The sequence below is a fragment of the Anas platyrhynchos genome, chromosome 1 (assembly GCF_047663525.1).
Source record: "Anas platyrhynchos isolate ZD024472 breed Pekin duck chromosome 1, IASCAAS_PekinDuck_T2T, whole genome shotgun sequence".
Classification (NCBI taxonomy): domain Eukaryota; kingdom Metazoa; phylum Chordata; class Aves; order Anseriformes; family Anatidae; genus Anas; species Anas platyrhynchos.
Window position 1 is genome coordinate 76,182,210 of NC_092587.1, and position 26,387 is coordinate 76,208,596.

Below are 26,387 nucleotides of genomic sequence, written 5' to 3' on the forward strand. Positions count from 1 at the left end.
ACTGTCAGTTTTCCCTCCCACTGTCCCACTGGATGGTGGGGGCACAAATGTGAAAAAAGGCTTCAAAAACTGTGATGTGATTTCTCTCACAGGGACTGCTACAGGCATGTCAGGGACACAGGAGAGAAATATGTGAGAAGAGACATTTGCACACTCATTCTTTGCAAGCTGCTCTCCTGCAGCCCAGTAAATATCCCCGTCCCACGCATTTTCCCCATGATGACTGCAGGTTGCTCATGTCCTTGGGAAGAGGATGGATGCTTCTTATTGTGGGTCTGAAAATGCTGCTCTTGGAAAAGAGGAGGATGAGAAATCCAGAGGGAAAGCAGCCACGTCATGGGAGCTGGTGGCCTTCCCCTGCCAGCCCTGAAAACGTCTCCTAATTGGTACCAGGGTTGTAGACACTACGTCAAAGGGAGATCAAAGAGTATCAACATAACTCAGAGCTGCTTTCAGACAGGAAAAAGCAATCATCCATGAACACTAGCTAAGTACATGTAAAGGCACAGGATCCAGGAGCTAATTCAGTATTTTCATACAAAAATGAAAGTGATGAAGTCAACTGCTATCCTGCAATTATTCTGAAAAAGAAGGAGCCTGGAGGTATTATATTCTGGAGTGAGGAATAGTCCTAAAATCTCCTTTCTCCTTTGTCAGCACTCTGTGTTTCTCTGGTATGCATGCGTATATGTATGTGCATGCACATAGAAGGAATGAAGATACTGTGGGTATAAAGCACCATGGATAGAACTGGTTAGAAATCCAAAGTGCATCTGATGAACGGGAATTATTGCTCACATTTTTCTTCCCCTTTTCATTTGAAAGTTCTGTGTTTTTGATTTGTTTTGTTTGGTTTGTTTTTTGTTTTGTTTTGTTTTGTTGTGTTGTGTTTTGTTTTGTTTGTTTGTTTGTTTTAATTAAACTGCTAAATAAAGCAGCTGGAGTCATGTGTCAATGGATGTGTGTGTTTGTGACTTTGAAATGTATCCGTATCCTAAATCTATTTTGTATGCATGAATAAATGTGTTATATATACTAACATCAACAGTAAGGGGCTTATTTAAAAACCTTTAAGAAAGATAAGCAATTAAAACTTAAGAGAAGCAAAGTATATGCACATTTTAGATCATTTCCTCTTACAATATTTTATGTTGGAGGCAAAGAAAGTGTCTTGGAATCCTGCTGAAATGCAAAGCTGTCATGTAAAATACCAAATTATATGTGCACCTCATGCCTCCAAAACTGCGCAATTTCTACAACATGCTGCGTACAATTTAATTAAGAATCTTCATGCAGGGACTGTTGTCAAAGAGCATACTTTTCTCTGCATGCAGTAGTTAATAGTAAAAAGAAAAAAAGAAAAAGGGAAAAAAAGAATAATCCAATAGAAAGTGGAAAACCTGCAGCCAGACTCCTGCAAAGCCTCAGAGATGCCAATTAAAAAAGATTAAATAAAACAGAATGTAATTTTGAGTTATTACTTCAAAAAGCACATCCATAAATTATAAAGCACTGTTCCCAATGGAAAGTGTGTAGCAGCTGCATGCCTAATACAGGCACATTAAGGCACTGGTGCCTTCACAAGGGACTGTCAAATAGGAAATAAGTGTCCTCAAAGAAAAAATTATATTAAGCAAAACCCATGACCATGATTTAAAATCAGAGTGAATTAAGCTGAAGGATGGTGAGTTAACTGTGCTAGCCACAGAAATGCTTTGCTGCTGTGAAGCACAGGTACACCACAAGGACTAGTACTGCCTCACTGTCCCCAGTTCTGACCCCTTATCTACTAGGGTTTGTTTGAGAATCTCAAGATTTTTAGCACGTAGGGTCTGAAAAGTCAGCCTCTCATATCTCCAAAACAGGATTTACACTTTGAAATTATTCAGCCGTGCTACTGAGATGGAGACACAAAACAGAAAGGAAGACAGAAAGAAGGAAAAAGAATTACTTCCAAACAAACTTGATTTTGCAACATTGTGGTCTTGAGTAACACAGCAAAAATGAAGTGGAAGCTTTCCAGAGCTGTTGGAGATGAGAGCTCTTATCCTCAAAACTGTAATTATTGATTTTTATCAATTCCCAATTGCAGTAAGTGGTACATACATACTGTATGAGACATTTAAGCACTTTCATCTAATGCTAAAAATACCCCTTTTCCACCTGATTTTAAATGCGTGACAGTTTTATACATGGAAATTACATAAGATTTTGGCCACTGCAGGACCCTTAGCAAGTATAGTTTCAAACTTTGGAGCATTCAGATAGGAAGATATCAATTACAGGCAAAAATGACATTATTTTTCTGTATTTTTTTTTTCTGTGTGTATCATTTCTAGCACAAATGTTCACTTTCACAAAGACCTCTTTACTTCAGCATCCATGCAGACAGAACAGCCTCACACCAGCAAAGCGTGGGTGGCTAAGAAACTCTGAACTCTACTTATTTGTTGTGTATTAGCATAAATAACAGTCATTACAAAAATGCAAACAATAATTTGTAAAAATGGTAAATGCTACCTCATCTAAAACAATCACAGTGACAAATCTATACTCCCTGCAGCATCTATTTAAGATAGGGCATATCAAGAATCCCAGAGTTCCTATGACATTGCATTCACAGTGATTCATATCAAATCACTGTGATACGAATAATTCAGTACATAAATCAGGAGCATCTGCTCTGAAGGAAAGGCAAATCAGGGATGTGTTACTTCTCACTTCCTTTATGAGTAAATACTCACTTTTGTGCCAAATGAATAAGGAACTATATCTTTAACTTAAATCTCTGCTGATCTGGTTTGATACCATTATATCTGGATGTATCACAAACATACAACCCACACATTCCATTTAAGTTAGGAAGAGATGGGTCGAATTCTGGCTCCCCCTGCATGATCTGTCTTGTGCTGAACATTGCACATTGATTTTCCTGTTCTCTAATTTGATGACTTTAATTCTTAATCACCCCATCCAATTATCCTGGCTCCTATTAATGTGCAGTGATGTGTTCACAGTATGTGAAGCTAGCCAAACAACTGTATAGAAAATCACATTTTTGCCATTTTTTTTCTTGCACAGAACACCCAATTGGGACACCTCTGTGACAGTGGTGTAATGCCCAGAATCTGACAAGGTGCTGCAATTTTATGCTTCGATAGTGATTGAAAACATGGAGATAAAGGACCCAGACCATTAGTTCAACTTCAGTGGAGACAGGCAACTAACATCATTGGACAACACACTTCACAGATTTCTAATAGAGCAATCTATTACAGTGCTATCTCTTGTAAAGTGTTTATTCCTCCACTATTACAGTAATGTCTCAAGGCTTTTGAAGTGTTAGATATATTTCCCCCCATAACCTGGTAAATTATGACAGTGCTCTTTGAAGATATAAAAAAATAAATAAATGTACAAGTACACTGGACACCCACAGCACTGGAGGAGTGCAGGCACTTGCATTTTGGTAAATACTGAGTATTTCAGAGCATCTGTGTCTAAGCTCCAAGAAGAAGTCTCACAGGAGCAGCACCATAAGCCTCTTTGGTGCACTCTCTTTCTTGTATAACAAGAAGTAAGTGTACACTTGTTCTCTTCACCTATTCCACTGCATTTTTTTTCCTTTTGTAACTAAAAAATTCAGACTGTTCTGATCCCAATGATTTTGAAAAAGGATATTAAAAACCACCCCATGGCAGTGGCATTTGGGGCAGAACTATTTCTAAAGATCTGATCACAAAAAGCAAAATTAATAAAAAAGTAGAATATACAGAAAACCTGCAATTTATACAGTCTACTTTGATTATATAGAAAACAGAGCCTACAATACCTGTGCAGTTTCTCCTAACACAGCACGTAGTTGTTCTTCATTAAATAAGCTTTATGACACTTCAATAAGTTAAACAATATTTTGCACACTTTCCAGCAAGTCCCAAAGCAGACTTCAGGAAAGTATTCATGTTGCGAAAGCTCTTGTGCATGTGCTTAAATAATGAAGTCAAAATGGCTACTCATGTGCAGTTAGGCATACACTTGCTTCTGTCCCAAAATGGGGCCTTCCTAGTGAGACAAGCACTGCTAAGATTCAGTAATAAAGTAAACAGAATCTTATTACCTCTTGCCAAATTACTGGAGTTGGAATTTCAAAGGAACCTACTGGAATTTGACACCAAAGCCCTACTGAACTTCAGCTTCCCATCGAAGCTACATTTTGAAACCCCACCTTAAGCACACAGCTCACCCTATGCTTTCACAGAACAGACTAAGGCATGTTCTACCTGCATAAAATGGCTTATGACAGATGCAACACAAGGTAACTTGTGGTAATATTTTCAAATATGGACTTTAAAAAGCAACAACTCTAAAAAAAAAGTCAGTGGCCTTGCAAGTCAGTAACAAGGAATATGTTCCACTGCATGATGTGTGCAACAGTCACTGCATTACCTTCCAAGTTGCACAAATGTTTCAGAAGAAATAGTCAGCAATTATTTGACTTTCCTTCATCCATGAGTCTCACGCTGCATTCAACATAGTAATAAAGCAGTCCACAAACTGGAAAAATAATCCTACACAACAGCACCAAATGTATAATACAGATCTGTATAGCTGAGATTTGGCAATACCCTTGGCAATACTTCTTGTTCTCACAAATTCAAAAGAGCAGCTACAGGTTCAAAACAATTTCTGATAGGAAGACACAGAGGCCATATTGTTTGCAGCTCATTCAAAAGTGACTGAAACAAAGCTTTTATACCTTTAGATTTATTGCTTGGAAAGCCATTACAAAACTCATTTCTCTCCAATAAATTAGATAACCTTTTAAACTATCAGATTGATCCATAGGGAGAACCCACATTGTCAAAATGTTTTTCCTAAACGTGAATGCTAAGTTCAAAGTGTTGATAATTATGACAAATGTCCATTAAAAAACAAAATCCCTATGAAATCTTGCATAGATGATCTACATGAGAAAGAAATTCCAAGAGTTTTCCAAGCTGTTCCAGCATTCCTTGTTAGCAAATGCTTTCATGTTCCCTGAAGTGAAGGATGCTAGACCCAAAACATTTTCAATGAAGACACAGCATTTGCAACATGTGGGCCTATTTGACATCCCAGATTGCATATGTGCGTTTTCGCAGACTTTGAGAGAAAGGGCTGTTTGCTATGCTGGGTTGTGATCCTCAGTCACAATCTTCCTCCCTCTTCTGCGTTGTCACTATATTGTATGAGCATCTTGGGTGTGAAGCTGAAGGGAAGTATGTTGCCATTAACAGTTATGCAGAAGCCAGGCTGTAGTTTGGACATATGAAACCTATTAGCTCGTAAATCTCCCTTGGAGACCATCCAAATTTATGATGCCACAAAGAAAACCTATGTGCTTAGACATATTGAGTGAAATTAAGACTATCAGATGTGTTTAAACAGTGGTGGAAGACAAAAAACGGAGAAAAAGGTTTAGTTAAAAGTTTATTTATCTGACAAATGACAGTCACCAAGCTTTTTGTACAGAAACCTTGTTTTTTATTATTATTATTAATACTTCTACTTGTCATTTTAACCAAAAGGTTGAAGCAGAAGGCATTTACTTTTTATGCTGTAAACAAAGTTCACAGCAATGTTGTAGGATTGATCGCCAGAAGGTAAAATAACGTTGCCTAGTATGACCCTCTAATAACTCAAACCTAAGAGTTCATGGTCAGACACAGTGGCTCCCTAACCTCCAATAAATATCTTGTGATAGTAGATCATGTGTATAGCTGTTACAGGGAACATCAAAAGGGATCTGCTAAACCTGTTTACTAATTCCACCTTCCTCTTATGGTGCTTGGAAAAAAAATAGTGAGAACTGGTGCTGGGTACCCATACATGTTGGCATTTCATGTTTGTTTTCTCATTTAATAAAATACTAGCTACACTTGGTATATAACTGTGGCACTTAGAATTCACTTTGCGGCAGAGTACTGTGTTTCTCTCTCATGCTGTGTATCACATAGGAAATCTGAGGGCTCAGATAACCCTTCAGAAGAGCTCCCTTTTAAGGAACTGTAGATAGCTTCTAAGCAACTCTTGAGTGTTTTTCTCTGCTGCAGCCTCTTGGTGGCAATAGCATGAGGCAACATGCCTGGAAATGTACCAAAGGCTGTATCTTCCTATGTTTTGTGGCAGGTAGGACTCCCTGCTGGCAGGACCAGAAGAGATGGTGGTGTTAGAAGTCTAACTCCTTGTGCTTTCCAAAATAACATATTCTTTTATTTTTTTCAAATGTCCTTCTCCAAAAATATACACGCTCTGATGCTTGCAAGAAATGTGATTTTGGTGGGGGAGGGGGATGAGAGAGGAAAGATTAGTGAATCCTCATCAATTATTGTTAATCATGCATCTAATTAACACCGTTTGGATGGATCAAAAGAAACTCGAGTTTTTTGTTTCATTACTAGGTCCTCTTGGCTTCTACTTCCACCTTTAATTCACAGGCACTAGCCCTGGATTTAACTATATATGTAGTATTCCAAATAAGTTCCTCTGAGTTTGGTTGAGGGAAACCAAATCCTTGCCACACATCCTGAGCAACTTTTTTAGATGAGAATGAGTGTGTGAGTCAGAACAAGCAATTATTTTGTTCAGTGAAGTTCAAGCCCTCAGCCCATGTAGGAGACTAACACCCAGCTGTGCTGACAAAATGTGTATTCAGCCACCTGAATATGCTCATTCATATTTTGGGACTGGATCATTACTTCCAGTTGCCTCTGGCTGAGAGATTGGAGAGCCATCTGTTGAAGCATTGAAGACGCTGCTGCAGATACTCATGTATGTTATGCAGCACCATTTAATGATGTAATTATACATATAAAGCCACAGTAACATAAACTGGCAGACTGTTTGGCCAACTTGTTATGCTCTAATTCCTTTGGTTGGACATTTTATGGCTTGAGCCCTTATAAAACTGTGTCTGACACCATTCTCTACCACAGAGAAAAGGTGATCTGCACTGTGAAACCACTCAGGTTATGGCACTTCAATCATCTCCTTGGATATTATTTCACTGTAAATACAAAGTAACTGGAATTTTTTAATACCTGTGTTGGCTCAAACCAGACCAGGTAGCTGGAAAGGCATACAAGTTCCCTAATTAAAATGGCCTAGATTATCCATGCTGTATCTGCTAGCAATGCTTAGCAAGAGATCGTAATCCCTCCATACCATCTACTATAGGCTCAGAATGCCTCAGAGAGGAATCAGGATTTGGGCTGCACAACTTCTCTGACTTCTGACACTCCATTTTTCTGCAGTTGCTGCTCTGCATTACAGCCATAGCCATCCTCTCAGCCCATTGCCATTCTGCAGGTAAGATCTCTCAATCCAGTGAATTTATCTGCTTCCTAGTGCTCTGCCTTCAGTTTTCCCTGTTAAAAAAAAAAAAAAAAAAAAAAAAAAGGGGGTGGGGGGGGTGAGGGGTGGAGGGGTGGACAGGAGGGAGGACTGACATGGAACCTGGGGCCTGTGGCATTTCTGACTTCTCACCATAGCCCCTTCGAACTCCTAGACACCTAACACTGTACAGAGAAGGGTACATGTCCCTGGTGTTAAGGCATCTTGAATCCCAGCTTGATGGCTGTAAACATGTGCTACGCATAGGGGGTTGCTTGGCTCATTCTCAGCAAGTGTTTGCATCCAACATTTTAATGGAGTGTATGTATCCTGCAGACACATGCACCTGCACCGTAAAATGAGTCTGGTTGGAAACTGCAGGTGCTCCTTAGCAGCTGTGCTAATTCCATAGTACAGTCAGTTGCATGGTACAGACTTTCTAATAAAGACAATTGCATTTTTTAATTTACTTTTTTTTTTTTTTTTAATAAGAGGGAAAAGGCAAATTCATTGTAAAATTCATTGTATGCTTGTTCAGCTAAACAAACCTGAGACTCCTCCTACACTTACTGAAATATTCCACTTGCCAGACCTGATCATTTCTCCAGTTGCCCCCAGCAGCAATTGCCAGCACAAGCTGAGTGTGATGAATAGACTATGAGAAGGACTGAGAAAGGCCTTTCATTTGACAAATGGTCTTTGCTGGAGAAATAATTTTAAAATTTAGAAAACATTTAAACCTATTGCCAGGTAGCTCAACTCCTACACCCTTTAGCTGATAGTTGTAAATGAAAATTACCTTTTTTTCCTGCACCTCAAAAGAAAAGTGTATTTGTGGAAGGCAACATATGGACCGAAACTCCTCACAGGCTTTACCAGCCGATTTCAGTTGTGGCATTCACACTTAGTCGAAACAGTGAATAGTTATTGATCAAGAATCACTGTCAGCTTTCCCAAAGTGAATTGAACATTCAGACAGTACATTTTTACCTCTGTATTCCAGGGCATTACATACAGACATATAAATTGACTTCAAGCCATAAAAAGAAGCCTAATAGAAAATATAACTTTTTTTATTATTACTGTTTCTTTTCTAGCAAGACAATAAGTTCATCAGTTGGTTAGGATTTAGCAACTGAGACGTTTTTATTGGCATGTCTCTACTTGCTTAGAATTTATTTTTACGTTAGTTGATAAAACTGCATGCATTTGTGCTTAGTGAAGATAAACAGTATTTAAAGCTTAATGTTTCTTTTCATCTTTTGCTAGTGTCATATATGTTTTAAAACCAGAAAATGATCAAAACCAATTTACTTGTTAACCTACTGCCTTATGTCTGTGTGTGAGGACACCAAAGTGAACCTGACTAGTTTGAATTTGGTATACTGACAAATTAGCACAGTCAGGTTCTAATTAGCATATTGCACATAGAAATCAAGGCTTCCATAAAACCTTCCATAGTATTACTATCATCAGTGTTTCAGGTTTTTGGCAATGAAATTATTTGAAATTACTTCAATAGCTTTAATAGTAACAACTACATGTCACCATCCAAGATGCGATGCCCTACCTAATAATTCTTGTATAGAGCTTAGGCTGAGGAAGACACCAAATCTAAAAAAAAAAAAAAAAAAGTACCCAGTCTTGATTTATAGCTAGCAAACAGTACAAAAAAATCTGTCCCCTTCCCTTTGCAACATGTTCCAGGTCACAGTGACACATATTGTTTCAAAATGTACATTGTGAACAGAATTTTCTTCTCTCATTTCTAGACACCTATGCCTGAGATAGACTCTTTATAGACAGTGGAAAAAAAAAAACACAACAACAAACACACAAAAAAGCAGGCATTGCCAAAGCACAGTTAAGTTGACCTACTTTAGATCAGCTAAAGAGTGACCTAGACAAGTTCTTTCTTGTTCTCTCTTTGATTAAAAGGGAACATTGTTCAGGCATGGAGGTGTATGTACTAGATGTATATTTATCACCTGTATAGTATCTCTGTATCTGAACTCCAAGACATATAGACTCAGGTGTGTTTCTACACTTGGAAATCTACATTTGGAAAGGTGAATCCCTCCCCCCACCCTTTTACCTGGACCCTAATTTTTCCACAATTCTGTCTAAAGAAAAGTCTATTTGATTAAGAATACAATCAACTTATGCCCTCATTCTCTCTCTGTTGAGCTAAATTGATTGAATTTCTAAATTTCTCTGTATAATGCAGATTTTCAAGCCCAGTAGTCACTTTGGCATAGATTTATGAAGCCCTCTCCAGTTTTTCAGTATCTTTTGGGGTGACGGACAGATATGTGTGATGGTGCTTTGCAAGCCTGATCCCAGCAGTGTTGTCTATTTAGGTACTGGAGTACTAGCATTGGCTAACCTGTGCCTGAGCTAATTACATGGGTGTCTCAGCCACTTACTTCAGGAAAATTATCATATTGATGTGACTATGTTCATTCAGAGCTAACTTCATTGCCTGGTGTTCCACAGCATTTGGTTTAGAAAAAATCTGATTTGAACTTCTTTCGTCAAAGAGGACAACAATGACAGCAATGAGTTCAGCTTAATATACTAAATGACAAAGGAAAAGGAAATGACAATAGGTAAAACAAATAGCTAACATATACTAAACCTAATAACGTATTCAGTTTGAAGCGTTTAAATACCAAGCAAACAAAACCAGATTGCTAACTATAGTCTAAATATTATGTATAGTCTTGCACATGCACCTTCCAAAAAACTAATTCTGGAGATGTATCACTATCAATAAAATAATTTGTAACTACATGATCTGTGTTTATGCAGAAGCTGATGTTTCAGCCCCTGGACTATATTTATATGTCTTATGCAAAACAAATCAAATATGCAATTAAGGTTCACAAGAATGCTAAGGTAAAATGAGCCTGAGCTTTGACAGTTTGTTATATAGTGCTCTAGCATCAGAGGGAGCAAATTCACACCCGGAGAAACTTGATGACTAGGGAATTCACAGCTCTCCAAACAGCGTGCATGCCACCCGCAGATGAAATTACATGGAGGGCTGCAGCTGCTGCTTAATTAACAGGATGATAAATCTCAGAGGAATGTTTGCCCTCTGTATGACAAAACAGCAGACAGCAGAGGTTGGGCACTGGCTGGGGGGAAGCCGGTCCATGCTGGTAGCCCTCTAGTCATCCCCATCTTCTCAAACTCCCCCTCATACTTGAATCCTGGCACCTAACCTGGAGCCTCACTATCTGCACTGTGGAGCAAGGGGGAAAACAGAAAAAGCTGCACTGTCAAGCTGGAAAAAGAAAGATTTCTTCCATTCTAATATAATTATCTCCCAAAATGGCACCTGTGGTCTCAACTGTCTTAAGGCCTGGCAGAATTGGACCAGTGGGATTCTTTTTTTCCCCAAGCTAACACATCTTTCCTTCACATGTTTATTTTGTTGTGCAACTCAGAGAGAGCAATGAATGCTCCATGTCTCCCCTCCCCCCACTCCCCTCCACAAATTAGTTTAAACTCAGTGAGTGCTTAGATCTCATCCCAAGGGCCTGGCAGCTGCAGAAAAGACAGAATGGGAAAAACACTCAGAAATATTTCACTGCAATATTTATACTCAGGTCTTCGTATGTCTTCTTCTAATTCATAAAGTTTGATATTCATTAACAATATAGCTTTTTTCTCACAATATTTCATTAGAAGCCCTGTTACCTTTACAGTTGTTTCCTTCCTTTTAACTTTTTCATTTTAGTCATGTAGTCATCGGGCATGATTTGCTTTCAGTCTCTGCGGAATGAATTTCATTTCTTTGTGGAGAAACTTTGCCTCATCATAATGAGGATGCCCTTGTCAGCACAATTCATTCCTAATGACAACCTGAAACAAGAGGGTACAGAGAGAGATGGCTGAGTTTTGCAGCAGGCTGAAAGAGTAATAATTAGTGGCCCCTGCTTTCAGTCGTTTCTCAGGAAGCAGTGCTCTCTAACAGTTTAGATGCTTGCATGAGAAGAAATCAATCTAGTCTCATTGTCTGGCTGGGATTCAATGGGAAAAACAACTTAGGGTAGGACTTAAGTGATTTCAGAGTGGACTTTAACAAGTATCTTAATTGTTTCATAGAATCAAAGAATCATCTAGTTTGGAAAAGACCTTCAAGACCATCAACTCCAACCATTTTTTGCTAGACATCTGGAATTCTTTAAGAAAACAACTCAGATAAGTAGAAACTTTCTGTTTTCAGAAAAGTCACCAAGGTCATAACATGGGCTCTGTACCATAGTGTTGGTTTTTTTTGTTTGGTTTTTGTTTTTTCCCTATTATCTCTAATTGAATGGTTTCTCTTCTTGTTTTATGACCTCCAGCTTTTCCAAGGTCAAACATAGGCAAACTCTGTCAACATGGAATTAGTGCAAGTGTGGCTGAAAGCTAGAGCTAGCTAGCACTCATCCTACTACTTTTCTCGAAGGTACAAAACATTACAGGCTTATTCTCTGTCTCTCTTTTTTTTTTTTTTTTTTTTCAGCAACAAATAAATATTTTTCACTGGCATTATTTCACTCATTTTCATATCTGTAGAACAGGGACATCGGATATTACATTATATATAGCATCATACACACATCCTTCTGCTGAGAATAATCCTGCTAGATCCCATACAAATTGATGTGGATTTCATTTTGATAGGGTAGCCCTTTTCAGAGATCAACTGATTTAGAGATTTAGGGAGAGTGGAGTGAGCAGTTTACAAGCCAAAATTGACAATTGGCTACTTTCTTAAGATTCCTGGTACCTTGTTCCCTGGCTGGGGTAAGGGGCAACTCATACCACAGATGTGATCTGGAAGCAGAAACCCTGATTTTTTTCTTTCTTTACAGAGTAGGAAAGAAGGAACAATTCTAAATGAGAAAAGAAGAGGTCTCTTGCCGTGGCCGCTTGGTTCTTCTATCTACTTGGTAGGTACATGGAGCCAAAGCTCCACATACGTAGTCAGCCTGACCCTCTATTTTGGCAACCCACAGAAGGCTGTGAGAGAAGTACCTACTTTCATGCATGTCTTTGCATTGCTGTGTGAGCCAAACTGTATCCTTTAGCTCTTATTTTTTGATGAGATTCTGAGATATTTTCCTTTAACAGCTATGCTTGAGTGTGCAGAGCATACGTGAGCAAGCACATCTCCCCATACACTCAGACTTTGACAGAATCAGTGCTGAGCAGCTCACCAGTGAACATAACACTGTAGGTTTGTAGCTGCTATAACAACAAACTCTTATGATCAGTGAAAATGAACAACAACAATAACAAATATCTACATTTACAGTTAATGTCACTTAATAGTAAAGTGGCACTACTTTCATAGTAAATGATTTACAGCCTTCCCTTTTCTGTGATCTTTTTTCTCCTGTCTCCACTGAGGTTGTCTTGGTAAAGGAGGGGACAACACTGCCCCATGTTGGCTTTGTTGCTCCTTAGAAAAGGGCAGTTTCAGGAGCTGATACTAAATAGAAATTACAACCCACCCACTCCCAGGAAAGAGACAGACATTTTTGTAATTTCTGGTGTCCTAGAGGAAAGAAGTGGTTCTGAGGCTGACCGGAAATTACAACTAGCAAATTTGGAGGAACCTGCTGCTTCTAGTCAGCAGGGGAAAAGAAGGGAAAAATTTAATGTCTTTTCATTAAAAATGGATACTTGCAAGTCTTAAACATACCACATGTATATGGTTGCTACTGTGTGCATGGAGATCAGATTAAAAATGCTGCATCAAAAATAGCTCCAGAAATACCCAAACCAGAATTTAAACCAGCCTGGCAAATTGGCCATACTAGAAGCTCTATAATAATGCAGAAAAGCTCCTAATGGGATAACAGCCTTGTGTGTTCTCAGTGGAGTCAATGGAAATTTTGCCCACAAGGGAATCAGAGTAGGTAACTTACTGACCAATGGAATACAAGTGATTTTTAAAGCTCTGTGTTGTTGCTAAAACTGGTGGTGCTTCCTTGACTCTAGGGCATGAGCTAAGGCAACCGGGGGAGGCCATGGAGCTGCTGATAGCTGCCACTTACTGGAAGGGAGTGAGAACCAAATCCAGGAGGCAAACTGAGGTAACGCCAGACAGCTGCAAGGGATCACTTCATGAATAATGTAATTTCATCCCTCTGCACACAGAGTTAAAATGCTTTTAATTGTTACTGCACAGATGGGACCAACATCTTCTGTGGTTGGTTTGCTGCTCCCTGGAGAGGAAGAACTCCATTAGGGAGGGATGTTATCCTAATAAAATTAAAAAAAAAAAATAAATTGAGGGCTATTAAAAGAAAATATTTTTTTTTTCCTTTCCTTATATCATAATCTTCTCACTGTCTGGTTAGGTAGCAAAAAATTTAGGGCAATAAGAAATACTTGCCAGAAATATGCGGCAGTGTTTCTGAGGACACCAGCAGGTGCTGCTGAATAATTAATTTTTAATGTATTCATTCTATTTTACTGCTTACATTGACAGCCATTAACAACATAAATAGCAGTAGATTCTCTTTTATGGAGCAACCTCTTGTCAATGTTCATTTTTAAAAGAGTAGGATAATATATTCTCCACAGAAAGAAGAAATGCATATATTTTATATTCAAATGTAAACACACATACACACATGCATACACAATGTCTTTTTTCGGGAAATGATCTTGCACTGGCAGAGAAAATCAGACTAGATATCTTAATGCCTCTTTGCCCTCTCTGAACTTTGATTTTATTTTGCATTTAAAGAGCATCTCTTCCAGTTTAACATCTCTGGGGCTAAAAGAGTGTGACTTGTGTTGAGGAGTGTGACTTGTGTTGTATAGTAATGAAGACATGCTAAGAAAGTTTATTGAAACAAAACTATTAAAGCACTTTAGAGAAAACTGTTGTGTGAGATAACTCTGTCAATACATCAATCCCTATAAGTACAGAGCAGCTACAATAGTACAATAACAGGGCAGCTAAAATAGACAATCAATCAGTGAATATCATCATATTCACTGGTGTCAGGAAAGGAACCTTGATTTGTTCCACTAGTAAATGTTCACAGATATTTTTCCTTCCAGTTAAATGAAGTCCACTATAAACAAAGAAGGTAAATATGATGCTGCAGTAGTGTTCAATAATATATGCCTGAGCAGTGCTTGTACTTGAAACTGAGGCTATTCTCCATTATGGCTGCCTCTTATTATCATCCTACAGGGTGCAAGAATTTGTCTCAAAGCTTCCAAGGAAGTTTCAGCACAAGACAAAAGGCAAAAGTGCAAGTTTTGTTGCCCATGTGACATATACGGTGTTTATTGTTTGACTCCAATGGGTACACACATCCCTTCTGAGGTTCCCCTGGAGACAGTCCAGACCCCAAGGTGTATTCCAGGCCATTTTGTTGTATCTGTTTTCATATAGAAAGTGTGCAATGTTGAGTGGCTGGTAGTGCAACCACAATTCACCCAGCTAACTAACCTGAACTGTGTTTGAAGGAAGTCTTAAACCTGGATAGTCTCCTCTGAGTTTCAAAATGAAGTTTTGTGTCTGTCAACTAGTAGATGAAAGGGTAGCACTTCTACCCTTCACATTCTCTCCACTTGCCTGCTGGGTGCCACCTCTGGCATTTTGCTGTTGCCTGAGAACATGCTTGAAGTAAAGCTGCAGCTCAGAAGGAGTGTGCAGTGTGTCACTGAGTTGTTTGGAGTCTGAGAAGAGGCTGTAAAATTTCCTACAGAGCAGCTACAGTCTCCTGGATTCAAATCCATCTAAGCTTCCCGAAGTATGCATTTAAGCATTTCACGAGCACTTGTTTACTTCAAGGGACCACAAGACCACAAGCTGTCAAGGTCAAGCCTTTGACTATGAATGTAGACATTGACTAAAAGTAGACATTTTTAACATGGATCTTTGCCTAGGAAAAGAAGCTGCTGTTGTTAATGGCACCTAAACTGCAGAGGAAGTCCTTTCAAACAAACTTATTTGCAATTTCTTGAATTCTTAAGTTCAAAATGGGTCTAAAATTCTGACTATATCAGCTGTAATGTGTGTTTGGAGCAATACAGCTCTGTACCAGACTAGCAATACCAGGACATGAATTTGCCTCTTATTATCATCCTACAGGGTGCAAGAATTTGTCTCAAAGCTTCCAAGGAAGTTTCAGCACAAGACAAAAGGCGAAAGTGCAAGTTTTGTTGCCCATGTGGCATAGATGGTGTCACAAACCCTGCACTGACAAGAAATGCATGAAATGGTCTGTAGTGCGGGAAAGAACAAAGGCTTTTAGGACAGTTCCTTATATTTGACAATGAACTTATCCAAGCCTTTAGTTCTTCTCAAAGTCCTTATTTTGTACTTGCATTAAAGGTGGTTGTTTGGTCTTTTATTGAAAAATCTGGTCCCAGAGTCAAATCCCAGATGTGAGCACTGTCTGTGTTTGAGATTTCCCTTTCTCTTCTCTCCTATGCAAGACCCAGGGATTTGACAGTTGTCTGCCAGGATGCAATTAAGGATGAAGTAAATGATTCCTCCTCAAGGCTTCTAAGCCTTTCACAGAATCACAGAATCACAGAATCTCTAGGTTGGAAGAGACCTCAAGATCATCAAGTCCAACCTCTAACCTAACACTAACAGTCCCCACTAAACCATATCCCTAAGCTCTACATCTAAACGTCTTTTAAAGACTTCCAGGGATGGTGACTCCACCACTTCTCTGGGCAGCCTGTTCCAGTGCCTAACAACCCTTTCAGTAAAGAAGTTCTTCCTAACATCTAACCTAAAACATCCCTGGCGCAACTTAAGCCCATTCCCCCTCATCCTGTCACCAGGCACGTGGGAGAACAGGTCAACCCTCACCTCACTACAGCCTCCTTTAAGGTATCTGTAGAGAGCAATAAGGTCACCCCTGAGCCTCCTCTTCTCCAGGCTGAACAAGCCCAGCTCCTTCAGCCGCTCCTCATAGGACTTTCAAGAAAACTTTGGCTGAAACATAGGATTTTTTTTGCTACCATTATCTGGATTCATATAGAACTAGAAATACTTGCTCTGGAACCACTTTGCATGTTCAGTCACTAAGGCAAACTGTAGCATCATACTTCTCATGCAACATGATGCAAAATGCTTCCGAAGTTATGGCCACTACTTTTGGAGTGCTGCAGTATCTCCAGTAGACTAATCTTCAGTCTTGCAGAATCAGTCCTGGTTAGGCCACAGAAAAACATAACCTTCATACATTGCCCTGCCCTGGAGACCTGGAATGATAAAATGGGGAAGGGACTGGCCAGACACAGCCCTTTCCAGGGTTGTTTCCCTGGTGCGATCATCATATTCCAGGTAGTACCACAAGAAGATCCCACCATTTTCATCACTTCCAACACGACCTTGTGCATCAGCCTTCACTGGGAAGAGAAAGCTCCTGATAGACAGGTCCTATCCCCATACAGATCAGATTTTCTGCAGGAAGCAGGAGAGGAAACCAATAGACTTGCCCCATACACGGTACTCTGAAATCATGCAAACAGCTTTTACAGAGGACTAAGTAGGATCACAACACCTGATGCACTCATGCTGAAGTATTTAAGTGGTATCCTCTAGCATTGCTTACTGCTCTCTTCCAAGAGAAAGCACAACATGAAATGTTTTGTTTCAATTGAGAAAAATCCTGAGTGGAAATAAAACATATTTGCACAAGCCCCTTGGGGAGCCATGAGCTTTCATGGAGCCTTGGAGTCAGTAAATTCTGCAGAAACAAAAACAAGTAGCACATTCTCTTAAATGTATTGGAAGAAAAGCATTTATTTTTCTATTACAAATGCATTGCAACAGAGCACCTCCTAAATTATTTGTACCAAGATCTCACAATAAATGCACTAGGACATTTCCAACAAGCCTGCCAAAGATTACAAGAGACAGAGACCTGCAAGCCCTCACACCACAAACTAACCACCAGACAAAAATAACTCCAAAAATCTATCAGGAAACTTTAGAAAGAGGAAAGGAAGCTATGTCTGACCTTACTGAAATGGTCAACTTTACAACATAATAGAAAAACTCCACTAAAGCACTACAGCTTAATCTTTGTTGCTTATATCAACAGTACTGCAAAATTAAAAGAGCTATTAGTCAAACTTCAAGGGACATTCATACGGTATTGTGGTAATAATGCAGTCAAAGGAGCATATACATTTTCCAAAGCAAAGTTCTATGATGCTTAAAACTCAAGACTCTGCCCTTATAAATTTTCAGCAACCCTAATCTCTAGACTGAGTTTCAATTTCAGCTATGATGCTCTCAATCATAGCTCCAAGGAGCTATGGGAGGACAAGTAAATCAGACCAGGTAGCACACCACTCCGAGATGTTCCCTCCTTAGCTGAGGAGGATACTGATGCTCTCCTTTTCTTTTTTAAAATACAGGCTACATATGGGGACTCATTGCCCTCTGTGCCACTCCACACTGACACAAAAATGACTCAACAAAGATGAGTCAGCCATAGAACAAGTTTCTGTACACATCAGCATGGTTTGTAGTAAAACAGTAAAATCAGGGCTCAAACCCCAAACCAGGGCAGTTGTGTTCTTGTGCCTGGCTCAAATGGAAAGCAATAGGAGCATCTTAATGGTACCAGGGAGACAGTTTGATCTGTGGCTGAAAATTCAGTGTTTAAAAAAAGTTACTGTACAACAGGAAGAGCATGTGTCAGAGACAGAAGAACAAGTAATCAGGTTTAAAAATCCCTTTATTATTCTTTTCTTACTGGTATGACAGGGACCATATATATTGCTCCATGATCCCAGGGGAAAGGCTGCGTGACATTTGTCAGAATTTTTACAACTGCAGCCATTGTCAAATCCAACAAATGCTTTTAGCCGAGAAGGACTTTTACTCTGGAGTATTGGGCATGAATGGGAGAGAAAGAAGACAAATTCAATGTGTCCTTTTTCAGACTCCTTGACAAAATATTTCGTTTCAAGATATGCCTAAGTCTTCAAAGTATTTCGGTAATTATAATTAAGCAAAACATTAGGAGACAGAACAAAAATATTTTGGACAACTATAAACAATAACTTTTTTTTAATTGTTTTTCTTAGACCGAAAAAAACAAACAAAAAAAAAACCCACATTGTTATTATTACTATTATTCCATTGACAAAAGAAAAACTCAGTTCTTCATTCTTTAATACTCCCGGTGTTCTGGCAAATTTAGAATATAACATTTTAGTGTCCTGCCCTTCTTTTATGCAGAGCAATTAACAGAACATTCGGATTTACACTCTTGTAAAATGGAGATGAATTTTAACATCAGACAGTATCCTAAAATCCATAGGCAGGACCTTGTTCTTATCCTATAAACTCAAATGGAAATACATAAATTGATTAGAAAGAAGGAATATTTTTATCTCTTGCACCTAAAAATGACAGTCATATTGGTAGCTCAGATTCTCTAAACAAGAGTCTTTAGGCATTATTGTATGAAGGGCAAGAAAATTTAAACCAGCTGTGACATGCTGGTAGAAAAGGAACAAGTACAGTTAGAAAGGTCCTGTAGCCATGTCACTCGACAAACTAATCCAGGACACTGCCTCCAACTTGTTTTGATCTCCCATGACAGATTTGAACAGTACTTGCCTACACAGCTGCCCTCCCTCACAGGGCTCTGGCTGCACTGCCGATTCATTTCGGGCCAAGGTTCACTGAGCATTATATCGACCCAGGTGACGAGAAGGAAAGAAAAATTGAGCCTACTGCTCAGCTGGGGAGAACACGTGTTGAAAACCAGTGTTGCTGCTGCTGCCTCCTCATGCTGCAGGTGACACAGGCTTCCTGAAGACAGGAAAGGGTGCACGTGGAAACGAAAAGGTCTGCACAGAGCTGTACAAGATTGTCCAATGTATTGCTCAGTATCCACAGAAGCGAGAGGCATTGGAGGTTTATGAAATCCCTTGATCTCAATCTGACTTAAAGAGAACCTTAGCACAAGTGAATTTGGAGTTTTTCTATTATCTTTAGAGTGCTGTCTCAGGCTCTCCAAAGGATTTAGATGAGCGTAGGTGAACAAGGCAGCTCAAAACCTTACCTTGTATAGTCGTAAAGGCTCTGTGAGCAAATGCCATCACCCCTACACACGCCATATCAGAATATTATAACTAATGACTGCAGCTTCTGTTCACATGCAGCATGGCTATGGGCAGTCTGAACATCACACAAGCAGCAAGGCAATGTATGAGAGACGAACTACTCTGCAAGTCTTAGATCAGCTGTGAAAGAGAGGGAGAGCACTGGTTTCAACTGTGATTTATCTCTGTAATCATGTTTCCCATTAGGGATTGCCTGTTAATAAAGACACAAAAAAACACCTTTATAGACTCTGAAGAAAGCACAGTTCTGAAGAAGTAATATCATGAAGCTACAACTAATTTAGGGAGGCAAACTCTCATGGTTCCCCCCACCATAACAGGATCCTTTCTGGGGAGCAATTACTTCCCAGTTCTGACCTGCTCTAGACCATGACAGGAACTGAGGAGGTGAGCTTTTGAAAATGTCCTGCTCAGGCCTCATCTGGATGGAGTAGGGAGTTGAATAGATTGTAAAATAGGTGGGGTGAATAAAAAATTTTGCCTCCTAGAAGTCTCAGAGGGTTTTGATTCATGTTAGGAAAAAAAAATATTAAAAAAAAACTGAAGAATTGGAGTAATTATATGCAGTGCTTGCCTACTTATTTCTGGGGATTATCCTCTTCAGAAGAAGAGACAGTCATTCAAAGCAGCTGAAACCAGTTTATTCACAGAATCATGGAATTGTTCTTAAAGATTAGCATTACAACTACACCTTAGGGCTCCCTCTGTGATTGTAAGTGATGGAGGTACTGTAAAACTGGAACATGAAAAAACATTAAAACACACACAACAAAACAAAACAAAACAAGTTTATTGCCTAAACAGACAGACCAGACAAAGGGAGAGAGCAGAAACAAAGATGAAGAGGGCAAGGCTGCACCATGGGCCAGTGAGAGAGGAGAGCAAAGGTCCCAGGCACCAGCTCATCACCTTATCTAGCAGTCTACATGCTGCATCTCTTGACAAAACCACAATGAACTAGAGTTGGCAAGAATGCCCCCACTAAATGTGATATTAAATAAATGAGCGTTAGATTTATTTGAATATTGGAATTAAGGTAGAAGGGTACCGGAAATCAGATTTAGAAGACAGAGAAATGTAGAAGCCTTCCACCCATGTGACTATGAAATTGATTTCAAAGGATTGCATTTTTGTAGTCCAGAAAATTGGCCACAATTATTCCAAATATAAGGTATTTACACTGGGAAACGAAACAAAACAAAACAAAACAAAATAAAGAAGAAGAAGAGGGAAGAGCAGAAGCAGCCAGATGAGCTTTCACTTGCAGCTTCTCCTAAGTGTGATGGTACACATACCTGTGTGACAAGAACAACTTTGTTTTTCAAATCCTTTCATCCACAAATCCCAACAGATGTTGAAAAATTACTTTCAACAATCCAGCTAGGAATTTAGAGAACTAAAGCCAGATAGGAATTTTTCAAAGGCCTCCAACACCACTCTTCCTCCTCAAAAAAATTTACAGGAACTAGGCTCATAACCCAGCTTGACCTTTTTACCCAGAAGTAGTAAATAAGAATAAAGACAGCAGGCTGATGAGTCATCCAGGTCAGCAGGTCTCCACACAGAGAAAATTAGATGTCAGCAAAGTCCTAGCGTTCAACATACACTGGTTTAAAACAAACAAACAAAAAAACAAACAAACAAACAAACAAACAAAAAAAAGATATTAGTCTTGAAAACTGAAAAACTCCTTTTCAGAACAAGCAATAGGTGTCACTGTATAAATAGCCAAGGCCTTTTGAAAATGCATTAGTGTGAATAGAGTAGACAAGGGTAATTAACTTACGCCAGATCTGTAACTGCATTCAGATGAAAATTAGCTTCAACCTTGCTTCTCTCAAGCATTCCTCCAAATAAGCTGGTTAAAGGCTGAATTACAAAATAAAAATTAGAAGATGAGAATGAGAGCAAAAAGGCAGCAGACATCCCCTCACAAGCAAGACATGAGAGAGAACATGAATGAAGCGAACACACTCATCCACAGGAAGAGAGGTCAAAATAGACAAATAATACTTGGACAGACAGGTAATGCGAAACAGGGACCATACACAAGGTGAGAAAATACAGAATAAAAGGCCTAGAAGAAATGTGTGATACAAGGAAATAGAAAGGATTATATTAATATAAAGAGGCATGCTACAATAATTGTCATTATGTACGGTAATTTCTTCCCCAAAGAAAAGATTAAGTCAACACAGATATAAAATGTGAAAATACCATCTGGCTCAGACAATTGACAAAGAAGCTCATAAAGTAAATTAAATATACCTCACTAATAAATTATATAGCCCACTCAAGTACATAGAAAAAAATATTAAATAAGAGTCATCTTGACATGTATTTATCAAGTTTATATACAATTCGGCATCAGCTTGTTTAAGAAAATTAGAAGAAAAAATCAGGAAAAATAAACAGACAAACAATTTACTATGTTGCAAGGTAATTCACATGGAGCAGCTGACATGCATAAAAAATACAAATCCTGTTATAATATGGGTACCCTCACCTTCATTGTTCAACTCTTGAGTGATATCTTGGATGGTGTGCTACTACCATCCTCCCACACCCTGTTTTTTCTGTTTCTTTGTTTGTTTCTTAATCATACCTACTGGGATCTGATGCCCTACTAGTTTACCCTGAGAGCTCCAATTCCTCCTGGCCAAATCAAACATCAAAGCATCACAGTGCTTGACTGCTAGAGAAATTAATGTCCCTAAGTCAGGCAGCTTTCCAAGAGAGAAAGGAATGTCTTCACTGCACAGGTGAAAAGGTACACTGCTCCTTCCCACAGTTGCTTCTTGCTCAAACTATATTAGCACCAACCAACCAATTGCCAGACTAAGACAGCAGTGATATCCAGCAAGTATCAGCTCAGCTCTCCAAGATGGACTATCAAACATGTGGAAGAGCAGTTTGCAGTATCCCTATGGTGGACTCTGTTTCCAGGCAGACAAGCAAAGATGTAATCCAGCAAACTGCTGTTGGCACAAAAGCCCACAGCAAATAGACCAAAGACCAAGAGACTCAGAGGGTTCCAAAACATGAAAGCTGTTTAGGCAAATAGAGCCTAAAACCTTTGTATAAAATCAATCATTTCCTGAACAGATGGAGAAGAGCAAGATGCTAAGCTTTATGTGTGAATTCATTAACTGATACTGCTTATATGCTAAAAAAATTTGGTCAAAAACCTGCCAACAAAGTAAGAACAAAATAGTATTTAACATAAAATATGAGAAAGGCAAACTCAGGTTCTCAGCCAATTTGGTATAATCAGTGATATCATTCCTTGGCCATTTTCTGGGATATCATGATAAATATTTTTTTTCAATAGATTAATATCAAGAAATGTCTCGTTGCTAGGTATAGTGCCATTAAACCTCTGGACACCAGCCCAATGGTATTTGAGGGGACAGTGGCAATGGGTAATACAAATCTCTTTCTATTGCCCAAACCATCTGTTCCCCCTGCTTGTCAGTTCTGACCTCCTGAAGGGACCTATGACTGCAGACCCTGCTCCACGGCCAGTTGGGCCTGGGCACCCTTCCACCAACACAGCATCGTCTGAGCCCCACCAAACCATGGGCCCCAAGCACCAGCCCTGCTCCCCTCCTGCTCAGGGTAGTAAGAGCATCCTTAAGGAGAAGGAGAGGAAGGGCAGCACAGCTGAATCCTAGTGCCTTGTGCATCCTCTCTTCACAGACTGTGGAGAAAGTAGCGGCCTAGATCCACAGAAGGATCAGGAAAGAAAGGACAAATAGAGGTGAGGCTGGCTAGAAAAAAGCAGAGACAGGGTGCCCTGCCCAGGTCAGCTAACAGCAGGATACAAAACCAGTGCCTTGAGAACCAAAAGAGCAGTTTTGCCCTCCTGCATAAAGAATGCTGGAGCTAGCTGGTCATCCCTTTTCTGCACATTGTTACTGCAATGTTACTGCAATGTGAGAGCTTCAAGTTCGAGCCCTTGAGTAATCTGAAACAAAGATTTTTTATTTTTATTTTGTTTAATGGAAAGCTTCCAAAATTCTTCATTTCACTACACAGCAAAACTGGAAAAGATTGAAATCTGAAGAAGATCCTTTTTGCCAAAACGTTTATTACCTATTTAAGTACCTTATCACAACTCATTGGAATTTCAATGTATCTCCGAGTATTAGAATTATACTGTTTTTAAAATATTGCATAAATATACATCCTAAAAGTATATTTATTATTGTTTTGTATCCCATTTTGACCTACAGAAATGATGACATTTGGATTATTCCCAAACTGGATGGATAAAGAAAACTCATACTTAATCTCACTGACTAGATAATACTGGTTTTATTGTGAGAAAATTGTAAGACACAGAAAGTTCCCTGCTGTGGTATCCATGCTCAGCAATACTAAAAATCGTTTATTTCCAATGAAATTAAAAGAAAATGTAGAAGTATATTTTAACAACACCTGCTCCATAATGCCAAGCTATCCGCTAGCATCAGGAACACATGAACCTTTCTCATCCTCATCTATGCACTGACATAAAGCCCAGAGCACATTGGAGAGTATAGTATTGGAGAATTATAGGCCTGAGATGTAAACACAGAAAATTACTTCAATCTGACATAATGAGGGCCCTCTGCCTTTTATTAAAGCTTGTTTCCTTATGATGCCTAGCACTGGCAATACATACAAATAGTAACTATGTGGCTAATAGAAATGTATACTAACAAATGCATCACCAGAAAAAGAGATCTGACAATTATTGATCCATACTGATGTGATCAATAAGAAATCTTGCATTGCTCATACGGGAAAATTAACTATTCTAAACAGCAGCAGGTGCAACAGGAATCCAAACAAATTATTCAGAAATGCCAACTTGTTTCAGATGAATAGCTAACAGGAAAAAAATATATATATAATGAAAATGAATAAATAGCTAAGAATGCCACAGATTTATCCTAAGCAGAAGTAGCTGACTGGTCAGTGGGATCTTGAAGGAAATCTACAGTAATAGGTGGCTTGAGGATCCCTATCAGATGGCTGATGACAAAATGATAATCAAGAATCTGAATTTTAATTCTACACATTCAACATCCAGATATTTTTCTATTTATTCTGTTTTCAGGGATGTTTGCAATAACTTTTTCACTTGTTCTGAATAAATTACTACAATGGAATTATTATATGAATTATATGAATTTGGTGTCAAATCTCAAGCTCACATTCACATATTTTCTGTTGCAAATATCAATATAGAGTCATATAATGTCAGCTAAAAAGACATTTTTGGGCTTCATGACACAAACCAGTTTGCTCTCTGTGAGTACAAAATCAGTACATTAATGGCTCTTCTCAAAAGACAATACCATGTAAAGGTAGTATTAGAAGGAGAGATGAGGGATGGCTTTTTACATGTGATAATTTACTCAAAGTGTACATCAAACACAAAGTCTGTGCTACTGTAAGTTGTTAAACCAGTGAGGAATTGGAAACTTTACTGAAGAATATATCTTACCAGATCGCCATTATCCTCATTTATATAGTATATTCAAGCCTCTGATGGCAACTATTAAATATACACATTTTCTAGTATTTCAGAAATGTTATATAAAGCATCTATTAATATTATGTAACAATTTCATGGTGGAGTGTGATGGGGAAACAAAATAACAACATTTAGCTGGAAGGTAGATAATGAGAGGTTCATATTGTAAGTGATAGGGAAAGCTTAGTAGTAGTCAGCTTTTTATTTCCAGTGCAGAACATCAAAAATCTTGGTACTTTCAAAAAATAAATAGGTAAATAAAATCTGAGAGTAACACACAGTCCCTCACAAAAAGGTATGTAATATTAAAGCAGATGTTCTGCTTATGGTACAGTATAACCGGTTTGGGACTTTTTCAAAGCAAAAATGGAATGACAAAGCTAGGAAGTTGCTGCAGTATATTCAACCAGGACTAAGGGACAGTTTCCAACAGCTCCTTTTTGTAGCCACCTCCTCAGGCCCAGACCATTTTTCCAGATCTACTTTTGCTGGCACATGAATACTGATATTTTTTTATGCTATTTTTACCTCTCGGGTTATAGCTACATAAATTTAAATCAAGGAGGCCATTCCTTCCTGAAATATTTTATTGACACAGTTCTCAGTCTCATCTAAGTCAGAGAAAGATGGAAACAGAAAGTGTCATATATTAAAATTCTGGAATTAAAAAAAAAAAAGCAACCTGTGGAAAGGAGACATATTAAAATATGTGGGAAGGAAGGCCACTGAGTACTTCTTCAAAACATAATGGGATACTACTGGAAAATTGTGCTTACTGCTACACTAACTTCCAGTTTATATATACATATACCAGTACAGCCACCTGTCACTCTTCACCTCATATTCGTTTTTGTTGCAAGCTTCTATAACTTTTTTATATTGCCTGAAATTACCCTAAGCTGCTACACGGATTTGAACTTTAGAACTTATCATGTGAAAACTGAGGTATATTTGAAAATCACATCTCTGCTATACTAAGCAGGTCTGTGTTTTCTGTTTAGACTGACATAAAACCTGGCCTAGCCACACTAAAGTATAGACAAACAGATTTCAAAATATTCTATATAACTGTTTCTCTAAAAAACAATTTATTCACATTCATTGCTAACATGGCCTATACCTTCCTAATAATTTAACCAGTGCCATAATTAATGTTAATTTCTATTTCCGGATTTTCCAGGCAGTACTTTCTTATTTCCAGATACCACATACTTTTGGATGTTTTCTCTTTCAGGTGTGAGGTCTAAAGAAAAGTATTACGATGATAAAGTATCAATGTTAAATAATAAATGACTCAACGATAAAATATCTTGCTAGGCTGTTAGGAACACGTTACAACCTCTGAAAATACAACGGAGATGAG

At 38.6% G+C, this 26,387-nt stretch overlaps 1 protein-coding gene and 1 long non-coding RNA gene across 3 annotated transcripts in view; one reads left to right on the forward strand and one right to left on the reverse strand.

Annotated features, from left to right (window-relative positions):
• Positions 1–26,387, reverse strand: part of LOC101801341 (sulfotransferase 6B1) — a 98,395-nt gene that overhangs the window by 40,241 nt on the left and 31,767 nt on the right. Inside the window, exon 2 of one of the 2 annotated variants that reach the window (XM_072042275.1) lies at positions 11,077–11,241. The exons of the other annotated variant lie outside the window; for it this stretch is intronic. The gene's annotated coding sequence lies outside the window, so the exon portion shown is untranslated. The remainder of the gene's footprint in view (positions 1–11,076; positions 11,242–26,387) is intronic. 2 annotated transcript variants of the gene reach the window in all.
• On the forward strand, positions 11,261–13,469 carry LOC140003169 (uncharacterized). The gene is made up of 3 exons (XR_011811269.1): positions 11,261–11,830; positions 12,240–12,317; positions 13,372–13,469. It is a non-coding gene; the product is annotated as an uncharacterized lncRNA (long non-coding RNA).